A 12,917-nucleotide genomic window follows, 5' to 3' on the forward strand; every position below is an offset into this window, starting at 1 on the left:
AACAGGCTTGTTTCTATGCAACTGTACAAGTTTGTTCAGGTAGTGCAGCACAGAAGAAAATTATGCCTCCTGAATCAATAATTGATCTGTACAAAAACGTTTCCTCCATTAGAACCAAAGTGGCATGGGCCACATCAAGTGATGTTGATTACAGCAGCTGCAGTATTGTGTCAGGGAAGGAAAACCTGGACTCATTGTACACACTGTAAGGTTGTTCCCCCACCTACAGGGATAGGTTAGGACACGGAACCAGTGAGGAGCCCCGGGAAGTACCCAACGCAACAGGCTTCGGGGGTTAACCCTGGGGTGAAGACTTCCCTCATAGGCCCTATCCTAGTCCATCCTTACCTCACTGTTCCTTAGGTGTCAAAGGTTTAAGAAATAGGGAAAGAGGAAACAACAAAAGCTGACTCAGAAAAGTTTACAACCCTAGTGTTTGAACAAATACTGCTCTACTGTCTTTTGTTTTTTCTTTCTTACTCTGTGCAGACACCACTGATGACTGTCCCGAGACCCATACGCATCAACCTCCTCACCTGCGTATGAAGCCACAACCTCCAGAAAACAACTAGACCCACTGCCGAACATACTATCACGAAAGAAAAAAAAATACACAACGCAGAGACTCACATACGAAACCTTCAATCATCCATCGACATGATCAAGATTGTCCTACTACTACACATCATGAAGATCGCACAAAGTCCGGACTCCAGAAACAACATATTCTTAGAGCTGATGAATATGTCACAAATGCCTTGTTTGCTGGAAAGAAAGTGTGCATGTCACATCTGAAGATGACTGCATTCCAGGACTCACTTGTGCGCAAACATGGTGGGCCAACAAGACATTCTTGATCTTTCAGCAAATTACACCAGATGACTGAAGATTATTACCCGTAGGGACGTCACGGACCCTAAAATTGCATGTTTGTTTAAGTGTTTAAATTTGTATTTTGTGAGAGTTATTTAGAACTCTCAAAGGGGGAAATGTAGGATTACAAATTTTATTTAAATGTTTAATTTAGATTTCCAATACAATAGTATTTTATATTGAGAAAGTTTATAAATGATGAGACCAGGAAATATCTGCAAACGGTAGGGGTTCCCAGCAGGATATTCCTGACTGTCCCATCTCAGTGCGAGAAGGCTAGGCTTTTCCTGTTCTCATTGTTTTACCGGGTGAAGAGTCATGCTGAGCAAGTTTGAACACCTGCTATTTTATTACTGAGACCATTTGTCTTGGAGTTCTTATCTCAGTGCGAGAAGTCCTGCACCGTTCTGTTCTCATGTTTCAGCTCATTTACATGCTTTGTTCCTCACAATGTAATCCCTCCCCCTTGAAATGTATATAAACTACAATGTAAAGTTCCACCGTCTCCTGGTCTGAGCTTCTAACTTTTCTACAAAGAAAAAGATCACTACAGTGCCTGGTAGGTCAGGTCAATAAGTTCATGCAATTTTTTTAAGTGCCAGGTCCAAACAAAGAGAGTTTCAGTTCATCTGCACCTGCCAGCTGCTAATGTATTGCGAAAATTCTTGCTGACCGCACAACCGGGCTTCCAGTCTACGTTCAAAGGCCTGCGTTGGTGGTATTGTGGTGAGCATAGCTGCCTTCCAAGCAGGTGACCGGGTTCGATTCCCGGCCAACGCATCACATTTGTAAATTAAAGACCTTGATTACGAGCATTCTTGCTATGGGTTCGATTCCTGGGTCTGTCCATTCTTGCTGTATGGGTTCGATTCTCGGCCAACGCATTGCATTTTTCTCAAGCTGTCTTTAAAACAGTCGTCCGGGCCCCTTGCCAACTTCCCTGTAACTTGTTTGCTGGAGCAAAACATTTGTTAAGGTCTTTTGGCAGCAGTAAAGGACTGAATCTCCCCGTCGGGGAGTCGAACCCCAGTCTCCGCGTGACAGGCGGAGATACTTTCCACTATACTAACAAGGAGTTGCAGAGACAGGTAGTTGTATCCGATCAGCACGGCTTGCAGGAACGGCGTCATGCGTCATTTTAGCTCAACGCTTCACAGAAGCCAGTGAATGCAAAAAATAATCTAATACCGTTTAAATATGAAGTGTCTGTATAAAATGTGTTACATTATTAAATTAGATACCTTGTTTTTTAATATGGTGCCTGGTAGGTCAGGTCAATAAGTTCATGCAATTTTTTTAAGTGCCAGGTCCAAACAAAGAGAGTTTCAGTTCATCTGCACCTGCCAGCTGCTAAAGTATTGCAAAAATTATTGCTGACCACAGAACAGGGCTTCCAGTCTACATCCAACAGTCTTGCGTTGGTGGTATAGTGGGGAGCATAGCTGCCTTCCAAGCAGTTGACCGGGGTTCGATTCCCGGCCAACGCATCACATTTGTAAATTAAAGACCTTGATTACGAGCATTCTTGCTATGGGTTCGATTCCTAGGTCTGTCCATTCTTGCTGTATGCGTTCGATTCCCGGCCAACGCATTGCATTTTTCTCAAGCTGTCTTTAAAACAGTCGTCCGAGGCCCCTTGCCAACTTCTCCTGCAACTTGTTTGCTGGAGCAAAACATTTGTTAAGGTCTTTTGGCAGCAGTAAAGGACTGGATCTCCCCGTCGGGGAATCGAACCCCAGTCTCCGCGTGACAGGCGGAGATACTTTCCACTATACTAACAAGGAGTTGCAGAGACAGGTAGTTGTATCCTATCAGCGCGGCTTCCAGGAACAGCGTCATGCGTCATTTTAGCTCAACGCTTCACAGAAGCCAGTGAATCCAAAAAATAATCTAATACCGTTTAAATATGAAGTGTCTGTATAAAAAGTGTTACATTATTGAATTAGAGACCCTTTTTTTTAATATGGTGCCTGGTAGGTCAGGTCAATAAGTTCATGCAATTTTTTTAAGTGCCAGGTCCAAACAAATAGAGTTTCAGTTCATCTGCACCTGCCAGCTGCTAAAGTATTGCGAAAATTATTGCTGACCGCAGAACAGGGCTTCCAGTCTACATCCAACAGTCTTGCGTTGGTGGTATAGTGGTGAGCATAGCTGCCTTCCAAGCAGTTGACCCGGGTTCGATTCCCGGCCAACGCATCACATTTGTAAATTAAAGACCTTGATTACGAGCATTCTTGCTATGGGTTCGATTCCTGGGTCTGTCCATTCTTGCTGTATGCGTTTGATTCCCGGCCAACGCATTGCATTTTTCTCAAGCTGTCTTTAAAACAGTCGTCGGTGGCCCCTTGCCAACTTCTCCTGTAACTTGTTTGCTGGAGCAAAACATTTGTTAAGGTCTTTTGGCAGCAGTAAAGGACCGGATCTCCCCGTCGGGGAATCGAACCCCGGTCTTCCGCGTGACAGGCGGAGATACTTTCCACTATACTAACGAGGAGTTGCAGAGACAGGTAGTTGTATCCGATCAGCGCGGCTTCCAGGAACGGCGTCATGCGTCATTTTAGCTCAACGCTTCACAGAAGCCAGTGAATCCAAAAAATTATCTAATACCGTTTAAATATGAAGTGTCTGTATAAAACGTGTTACATTATTAAATTAGAGACCCTTTTTTTAATATGGTGCCTGGTAGGTCAGGTCAATAAGTTCATGCAATTTTTTTAAGTGCCAGGTCCAAACAAAGAGAGTTTCAATTCATCTGCACCTGCCAGCTGCTAATATATTGCGAACATTCTTGCTGACCGCAGAACAGGGCTTCCAGTCTACATCCAACAGTCTTGCGTTGGTGGTATAGTGGTGAGCATAGCTGCCTTCCAAGCAGTTGACCCGGGTTCGATTCCCGGCCAACGCATCACATTTGTAAATTAAAGACCTTGATTACGAGCATTCTTGCTATGGGTTCGAATCCTGGGTCTGTCCATTCTTGCTGTATGCGTTCGATTCCCGGCCAACGCATTGCATTTTTCTCAAGCTGTCTTTAAAACAGTCGTCGGTGGCCCCTTGCCAACTTCTCCTGTAACTTGTTTGCTGGAGCAAAACATTTGTTAAGGTCTTTTGGCAGCAGTAAAGGACCGGATCTCCCCGTCGGGGAATCGAACCCCGGTCTTCCGCGTGACAGGCGGAGATACTTTCCACTATACTAACGAGGAGTTGCAGAGACAGGTAGTTGTATCCGATCAGCGCGGCTTCCAGGAACGGCGTCATGCGTCATTTTAGCTCAACGCTTCACAGAAGCCAGTGAATCCAAAAAATTATCTAATACCGTTTAAATATGAAGTGTCTGTATAAAACGTGTTACATTATTAAATTAGAGACCCTTTTTTTTAATATGGTGCCTGGTAGGTCAGGTCAATAAGTTCATGCAAATTTTTTAAGTGCCAGGTCCAAACAAAGAGAGTTTCAATTCATCTGCACCTGCCAGCTGCTAATATATTGCGAACATTCTTGCTGACCGCAGAAGAGGGCTTCCAGTCTACATCCAACAGTCTTGTGTTGGTGGTATAGTGGTGAGCATAGCTGCCTTCCAAGCAGTTGACCCGGGTTCGATTCCCGGCCAACGCATCACATTTGTAAATTAAAGACCTTGATTACGAGCATTCTTGCTATGGGTTCGATTCCTGGGTCTGTCCATTCTTGCTGTATGCGTTCGATTCCCGGCCAACGCATTGCATTTTTCTCAAGCTGTCTTTAAAACAGTCGTCGGTGGCCCCTTGCCAACTTCTCCTGTAACTTGTTTGCTGGAGCAAAAGATTTGTTAAGGTCTTTTGGCAGCAGTAAAGGACTGGATCTCCCCGTCGGGGAATCGAACCCCGGTCTTCCGCGTGACAGGCGGAGATACTTTCCACTATACTAACGAGGAGTTGCAGAGACAGGTAGTTGTATCCGATCAGCGCGGCTTCCAGGAACGGCGTCATGCGTCATTTTAGCTCAACGCTTCACAGAAGCCAGTGAATCCAAAAAATAATCTAATAATCTAAAACGTGTTACATTATTAAATTAGAGACCCTTTTTTTTAATATGGTGTTGTAGGATTACAAATTTTATTTAAATGTTTAATTTAGATTTCCAATACAATAGTATTTTATATTGAGAAAGTTTATAAATGATGAGACAAGGAAATCTCTGCAAACGGTAGGGGTTCCCAGCAGGATATTCCTGACTGTCCCATCTCAGTGCGAGAAGGCTAGGCTTTTCCTGTTCTCATTGTTTTACCGGGTGAAGAGTCATGCTGAGCAAGTTTGAACACCTGCTATTTTATTACTGAGACCATTTGTCTTGGAGTTCTTATCTCAGTGCGAGAAGTCCTGCACCGTTCTGTTCTCATGTTTCAGCTCATTTACATGCTTTGTTCCTCACAATGTAATCCCTCCCCCTAGAAATGTATATAAACTACAATGTAAAGTTCCCTTAGTTAGACGATGTTGGAATGACTGCAGCTACCGACAAACAATAAAGAACTTCTGCTTGGAAAACTTCCACTGTCTCCTGGTCTGAGCTTCTAACTTTTCTACAAAGAAAAAGATCACTACAGTGCCTGGTAGGTCAGGTCAATAAGTTCATGCAATTTTTTTAAGTGCCAGGTCCAAACAAAGAGAGTTTCAGTTCATCTGCACCTGCCAGCTGCTAATGTATTGCGAAAATTCTTGCTGACCGCACAACCGGGCTTCCAGTCTACGTTCAAAGGCCTGCGTTGGTGGTATAGTGGTGAGCATAGCTGCCTTCCAAGCAGGTGACCGGGTTCGATTCCCGGCCAACGCATCACATTTGTAAATTAAAGACCTTGATTACGAGCATTCTTGCTATGGGTTCGATTCCTGGGTCTGTCCATTCTTGCTGTATGGGTTCGATTCCCGGCCAACGCATTGCATTTTTCTCAAGCTGTCTTTAAAACAGTCGTCCGGGCCCCTTGCCAACTTCCCTGTAACTTGTTTGCTGGAGCAAAACATTTGTTAAGGTCTTTTGGCAGCAGTAAAGGACTGGATCTCCCCGTCAGGGAATCGAACCCCGGTCTTCCGCGTGACAGGCGGAGATACTTTCCACTATACTAACGAGAAGTTGCAGAGACAGGTAGTTGTATCCGATCAGCGCGGCTTCCAGGAACGGCGTCATGCGTCATTTTAGCTCAACGCTTCACAGAAGCCAGTGAATCCAAAAAATTATCTAATACCGTTTAAATATGAAGTGTCTGTATAAAACCTGTTACATTATTAAATTAGAGACCTTGTTTTTAAATATGGTGCTGTAGGATTACAAATTTTATTTAAATGTTTAATTTAGATTTCCAATACAATAGTATTTTATATTGAGAAAGTTTATAAATGATGAGACCAGGAAATCTCTGCAAATGGTAGGGGTTCCCAGCAGGATATTCCTGACTGTCCCATCTCAGTGCGAGAAGGCTAGGCTTTTCCTGTTCTCATTGTTTTACCGGGTGAAGAGTCATGCTGAGCAAGTTTTAACACCTGCTATTTTATTACTGAGACCATTTGTCTTGGAGTTCTTATCTCAGTGCGAGAAGTCCTGCACCGTTCTGTTCTCATGTTTCAGCTCATTTACATGCTTTGTTCCTCACAATGTAATCCCTCCCCCTTGAAATGTATATAAACTACAATGTAAAGTTCCCTTAGTTAGACGATGTTGGAATGACTGCAGCTACCGACAAACAATAAAGAACTTCTGCTTGGAAAACTTCCACTGTCTCCTGGTCTGAGCTTCTAACTTTTCTACAAAGAAAAAGATCACTACAGTGCCTGGTAGGTCAGGTCAATAAGTTCATGCAATTTTTTTAAGTGCCAGGTCCAAACAAAGAGAGTTTCAGTTCATCTGCAGCTGCCAGCTGCTAATGTATTGTGAAAATTCTTGCTGACCGCACAACCGGGCTTCCAGTCTACGTTCAAAGGCCTGCGTTGGTGGTATAGTGGTGAGCATAGCTGCCTTCCAAGCAGGTGACCGGGTTCGATTCCCGGCCAACGCATCACATTTGTAAATTAAAGACCTTGATTACGAGCATTCTTGCTATGGGTTCGATTCCTGGGTCTGTCCATTCTTGCTGTATGGGTTCGATTCCCGGCCAACGCATTGCATTTTTCTCAAGCTGTCTTTAAAACAGTCGTCCGGGCCCCTTGCCAACTTCCCTGTAACTTGTTTGCTGGAGCAAAACATTTGTTAAGGTCTTTTGGCAGCAGTAAAGGACTGAATCTCCCCGTCAGGGAATCGAACCCCAGTCTCCGCGTGACAGGCGGAGATACTTTCCACTATACTAACAAGGAGTTGCAGAGACAGGTAGTTGTATCCGATCAGCGCGGCTTGCAGGAACGGCGTCATGCGTCATTTTAGCTCAACGCTTCACAGAAGCCAGTGAATGCAAAAAATAATCTAATACCGTTTAAATATGAAGTGTCTGTATAAAACGTGTTACATTATTAAATTAGAGACCTTGTTTTTTAATATGGTGCCTGGTAGGTCAGGTCAATAAGTTCATGCAATTTTTTTAAGTGCCAGGTCCAAACAAAGAGAGTTTCAGTTCATCTGCACCTGCCAGCTGCTAAAGTATTGCAAAAATTATTGCTGACCGCAGAACAGGGCTTCCAGTCTACATCCAACAGTCTTGCGTTGGTGGTATAGTGGGGAGCATAGCTGCCTTCCAAGCAGTTGACCTGGGTTCGATTCCCGGCCAACGCATCACATTTGTAAATTAAAGACCTTGACTACGAGCATTCTTGCTATGGGTTAGATTCCTGGGTCTGTCCATTCTTGCTGTATGCGTTCGATTCCCGGCCAACGCATTGCATTTTTCTCAAGCTGTCTTTAAAACAGTCGTCGGTGGCCCCTTGCCAACTTCTCCTGTAACTTGTTTGCTGGAGCAAAACATTTGTTAAGGTCTTTTGGCAGCAGTAAAGGACTGGATCTCCCCGTCGGGGAATCGAACCCCGGTCTTCCGCGTGACAGGCAGAGATACTTTCCACTATACTAACGAGAAGTTGCAGAGACAGGTAGTTGTATCCGATCAGCGCGGCTTGCAGGAACGGCGTCATGCGTCATTTTAGCTCAACGCTTCACAGAAGCCAGTGAATCCAAAAAATAATCTAATACCGTTTAAATATGAAGTGTCTGTATAAAACGTGTTACATTATTAAATTAGAGACCTTGTTTATAAATATGGTGCTGTAGGATTACAAATTTTATTTAAATGTTTAATTTAGATTTCCAATACAATAGTATTTTATATTGAGAAAGTTTATAAATGATGAGACCAGGAAATCTCTGCAAATGGTAGGGGTTCCCAGCAGGATATTCCTGACTGTCCCATCTCAGTACGAGAAGGCTAGGCTTTTCCTGTTCTCATTGTTTTACCGGGTGAAGAGGCATGCTGAGCAAGTTTGAAATCCTGCCATTTTATTACTGAGACCATTTGTCTTGGAGTTCTTATCTCAGTGCGAGAAGTCCTGCACCGTTCTGTTCTCATGTTTCAGCTCATTTAATGCTTTGTTCCTCACAATGTAATCCCTCCCCCTTGAAATGTATATAAACTACAATGTAAAGTTCCCTTAGTTAGACGATGTTGGAATGACTGCAGCTACCGACAAGCAATAAAGAACTTCTGCTTGGAAAACTTCCACTGTCTCCTGGTCTGAGCTTCTAACTTTTCTACAAAGAAAAAGATCACTACAGTGCCTGGTAGGTCAGGTCAATAAGTTCATGCAATTTTTTTAAGTGCCAGGTCCAAACAAAGAGAGTTTCAGTTCATCTGCACCTGCCAGCTGATAATGTATTGCGAAAATTCTTGCTGACCGCACAACCGGGCTTCCAGTCTACGTTCAAAGGCCTGCGTTGGTGGTATTGTGGTGAGCATAGCTGCCTTCCAAGCAGGTGACCGGGTTCGATTCCCGGCCAACGCATCACATTTGTAAATTAAAGACCTTGATTACGAGCATTGTTGCTATGGGTTCGATTCCTGGGTCTGTCCATTCTTGCTGTATGGGTTCGATTCCCGGCCAACGCATTGCATTTTTCTCAAGCTGTCTTTAAAACAGTCGTCCGGGCCCCTTGCCAACTTCCCTGTAACTTGTTTGCTGGAGCAAAACATTTGTTAAGGTCTTTTGGCAGCAGTAAAGGACTGAATCTCCCCGTCGGGGAATCGAACCCCAGTCTCCGCGTGACAGGCGGAGATACTTTCCACTATACTAACAAGGAGTTGCAGAGACAGGTAGTTGTATCCGATCAGCACGGCTTGCAGGAACGGCGTCATGCGTCATTTTAGCTCAACGCTTCACAGAAGCCAGTGAATGCAAAAAATAATCTAATACCGTTTAAATATGAAGTGTCTATATAAAATGTGTTACATTATTAAATTAGATACCTTGTTTTTTAATATGGTGCCTGGTAGGTCAGGTCAATAAGTTCATGCAATTTTTTTAAGTGCCAGGTCCAAACAAAGAGAGTTTCAGTTCATCTGCACCTGCCAGCTGCTAAAGTATTGCAAAAATTATTGCTGACCGCAGAACATGGCTTCCAGTCTACATCCAACAGTCTTGCGTTGGTGGTATAGTGGGGAGCATAGCTGCCTTCCAAGCAGTTGACCGGGGTTAGATTCCCGGCCAACGCATCACATTTGTAAATTAAAGACCTTGATTACGAGCATTCTTGCTATGGGTTCGATTCCTGGGTCTGTCCATTCTTGCTGTATGCGTTCGATTCCCGGCCAACGCATTGCATTTTTCTCAAGCTGTCTTTAAAACAGTCGTCCGAGGCCCCTTGCCAACTTCTCCTGCAACTTGTTTGCTGGAGCAAAACATTTGTTAAGGTCTTTTGGCAGCAGTAAAGGACTGGATCTCCCCGTCGGGGAATCGAACCCCAGTCTCCGCGTGACAGGCGGAGATACTTTCCACTATACTAACAAGGAGTTGCAGAGACAGGTAGTTGTATCCGATCAGCGCGGCTTCCAGGAACAGCGTCATGCGTCATTTTAGCTCAACGCTTCACAGAAGCCAGTGAATCCAAAAAATAATCTAATACCGTTTAAATATGAAGTGTCTGTATAAAACGTGTTACATTATTAAACTAGAGACCCTTTTTTTTAATATGGTGCCTGGTAGGTCAGGTCAATAAGTTCATGCAATTTTTTTAAGTGCCAGGTCCAAACAAAGAGAGTTTCAATTAATCTGCACCTGCCAGCTGCTAATATATGTGACCAGTCACGGAAACTAGGGACACAAGTCGGTTCTGGGGCATTTTGAGTTATTCATAGATTCTGAGAGTGTAATATCCAAGCTTTCCAACGATGTGTAACATGTGGAAATCTGATAATATTTGGAGAAGTTGTGGCCATTTTAAAGTAGGCACTTAAAAAAGCTCAAAGAGGAGAAAACGAGCTAAAGATTGTGCAGTTCTCACCTGTCTCTGCTGCTGGGGGTGACAATAGGGCTCATTTACATCTCATTTAGATAAGCCATACCCCCTGTAAAGCTCCTCCATGTGCTTTACAGCTTTTTTTACACTTCGAATGAGTGCACTTCTGCCGCACTAGGCGAAAAACAATTGTGCTGCCCCTCTATTTGCAACGTACCAGCAACAACACACAAAGACCAATAATGCCATATAGCCTGCATATAACGCGAAACCAGCAACAACACATAAAGACCAATATGCCATATACATATAACGCAAAACCAGCAACAACACACAAAGACCAATATGCCATATAGCCTGCATATAACGCAAAACCAGCAACAACACACAAAGGCCAATATGCCATATACATACAGTATAACGCAAAACCAGCAACAACACACAAAGACCAATATGCCATATACATATAACGCAAAACCAACAACAACAAACAAAGACCAATAAGCCATAGGCCTACATATCTATAGCGCAAATAGTACGCAACGCTCGTGTGCCCAAAATGTCAACAATATTAAAGTTTATGTAGGAGGCAAATGCCTGCTGGCATTTTTCTTTAAGCAGTCATTTCTGCAATTTTCCAAATAATCACATTTCACCTCCTCAAATTACTGTTGCAAATCTCTTTACACCACTTTCTTATGTGCGTATACACACACAAATGAAATGTCCGCAAGCACATTATATCATCAGCAGGTTCAGCATCTTAAATAACGACTAAAGAGCAAATGAAGCTTAACTTACATTTCAGAAACACGCACGGCAGGCCTTCATCGCAGCAGCAAAGGTCTTAACTGCATCCTCTATTTCGATTCTCCGTCACATATGAAACAGCCAGCCACCGCTGTCAGCGAGCCGAGCCGCCGTATTGAAGCACTGAGGGCGAGCGCGCTGCGCCCATACCTCCGGTTCAGTTTCCCGAGCCCACGAAGTGCGGCGAAAACATTTTCGGTGTAACTGCCAGACGGTTCATCTCGTCTGCGACAATCTTTGCGGCATCCATCTTCATTGAATTTTGATATCAGAGAGAGCTGGCCAGAGCACAGCATAATAAGTAGCCATGTGGTTGACTTGGAGGGCGGGGGCAAAAGCGCCGGGTTATTCAGTATGGAAATACACACAGACAATGACACGCCACGCCCCTACTGCATGCTAGAATCTCCGAAAACAAGCCGATTTCAACCTCAAAATGTAAGCTTTTAAATATACCAATACTGCTATCTCAAACATGGAGAGGCTTCTTCGTGATTTCAATTAACAGATTCTCCAAAAAATTGAAAATCACCAATTTTGAAAAAAAACTCTTCTTTCTCATTTTGCTCGAAAGTTGTGCTGCCGACTTGTGTCCCTGGTTTCTGTGACGGGTCACATATTGCGAACATTCTTGCTGACCGCAGAAGAGGGCTTCCAGTCTACATCCAACAGTCTTTTGTTGGTGGTATAGTGGTGAGCATAGCTGCCTTCCAAGCAGTTGACCCGGGTTCGATTCCCGGCCAACGCATCACATTTGTAAATTAAAGACCTTGATTACGAGCATTCTTGCTATGGGTTCGATTCCTGGGTCTGTCCATTCTTGCTGTATGCGTTCGATTCCCGGCCAACGCATTGCATTTTTCTCAAGCTGTCTTTAAAACAGTCGTCGGTGGCCCCTTGCCAACTTCTCCTGTAACTTCTTTGCTGGAGCAAAACATTTGTTAAGGTCTTTTGGCAGCAGTAAAGGACTGGATCTCCCCGTCGGGGAATCGAACCCCGGTCTTCCGCGTGACAGGCGGAGATACTTTCCACTATACTAACGAGGAGTTGCAGAGACAGGTAGTTGTATCCGATCAGCGCGGCTTCCAGGAACGGCGTCATGCGTCATTTTAGCTCAACGCTTCACAGAAGCCAGTGAATCCAAAAAATAATCTAATACCGTTTAAATATGAAGTGTCTGTATAAAACGTGTTACATTATTAAATTAGAGACCCTTTTTTTTAATATGGTGTTGTAGGATTACAAATTTTATTTAAATGTTTAATTTAGAGTTCCAATACAATAGTATTTTATATTGAGAAAGTTTATAAATGATGAGACCAGGAAATCTCTGCAAACGGTAGGGGTTCCCAGCAGGATATTCCTGACTGTCCCATCTCAGTGCGAGAAGGCTAGGCTTTTCCTGTTCTCATTGTTTTACCGGGTGAAGAGTCATGCTGAGCAAGTTTGAACACCTGCTATTTTATTACTGAGACCATTTGACTTGGAGTTCTTATCTCAGTGCGAGAAGTCCTGCACCGTTCTGTTCTCATGTTTCAGCTCATTTACATGCTTTGTTCCTCACAATGTAATCCCTCCCCCTTGAAATGTATATAAACTACAATGTAAAGTTCCCTTAGTTAGACGATGTTGGAATGACTGCAGCTACCGACAAACAATAAAGAACTTCTGCTTGGAAAACTTCCACTGTCTCCTGGTCTGAGCTTCTAACTTTTCTACAAAGAAAAAGATCACTACAGTGCCTGGTAGGTCAGGTCAATAAGTTCATGCAATTTTTTTAAGTGCCAGGTCCAAACAAAGAGAGTTTCAGTTCATCTGCACCTGCCAGCTGA

The 12,917-nt window shown here is 43.7% G+C and overlaps 8 non-coding genes across 8 annotated transcripts; 4 read left to right on the forward strand and 4 right to left on the reverse strand.

The window, feature by feature from the left end:
* Nucleotides 1-2,997: 2,997 nt before the first annotated feature.
* trnag-ucc (transfer RNA glycine (anticodon UCC)) lies at nt 2,998-3,069 on the forward strand. The gene has a single exon. It is a non-coding gene; the product is annotated as a tRNA-Gly (tRNA).
* A 226-nt stretch (nt 3,070-3,295) lies between these two features.
* On the reverse strand, nt 3,296-3,367 carry trnad-guc (transfer RNA aspartic acid (anticodon GUC)). Its single transcript has one exon. It is a non-coding gene; the product is annotated as a tRNA-Asp (tRNA).
* Nucleotides 3,368-3,706: 339 nt separating this feature from the next.
* On the forward strand, nt 3,707-3,778 carry trnag-ucc (transfer RNA glycine (anticodon UCC)). The gene has a single exon. It is a non-coding gene; the product is annotated as a tRNA-Gly (tRNA).
* Nucleotides 3,779-4,004: 226 nt separating this feature from the next.
* On the reverse strand, nt 4,005-4,076 carry trnad-guc (transfer RNA aspartic acid (anticodon GUC)). The gene has a single exon. It is a non-coding gene; the product is annotated as a tRNA-Asp (tRNA).
* Nucleotides 4,077-4,416: 340 nt separating this feature from the next.
* trnag-ucc (transfer RNA glycine (anticodon UCC)) lies at nt 4,417-4,488 on the forward strand. The gene has a single exon. It is a non-coding gene; the product is annotated as a tRNA-Gly (tRNA).
* Nucleotides 4,489-4,714: 226 nt separating this feature from the next.
* trnad-guc (transfer RNA aspartic acid (anticodon GUC)) lies at nt 4,715-4,786 on the reverse strand. Its single transcript has one exon. It is a non-coding gene; the product is annotated as a tRNA-Asp (tRNA).
* Nucleotides 4,787-7,536: 2,750 nt separating this feature from the next.
* Nucleotides 7,537-7,608, forward strand: trnag-ucc (transfer RNA glycine (anticodon UCC)). Its single transcript has one exon. It is a non-coding gene; the product is annotated as a tRNA-Gly (tRNA).
* Nucleotides 7,609-12,059: 4,451 nt separating this feature from the next.
* On the reverse strand, nt 12,060-12,131 carry trnad-guc (transfer RNA aspartic acid (anticodon GUC)). The gene has a single exon. It is a non-coding gene; the product is annotated as a tRNA-Asp (tRNA).
* Nucleotides 12,132-12,917: the final 786 nt, after the last annotated feature.

Source organism: Siphateles boraxobius, unplaced genomic scaffold (assembly GCF_051911475.1).
Source record: "Siphateles boraxobius isolate OS27281-9 unplaced genomic scaffold, OSU_SipBor_1 39, whole genome shotgun sequence".
Classification (NCBI taxonomy): domain Eukaryota; kingdom Metazoa; phylum Chordata; class Actinopteri; order Cypriniformes; family Leuciscidae; genus Siphateles; species Siphateles boraxobius.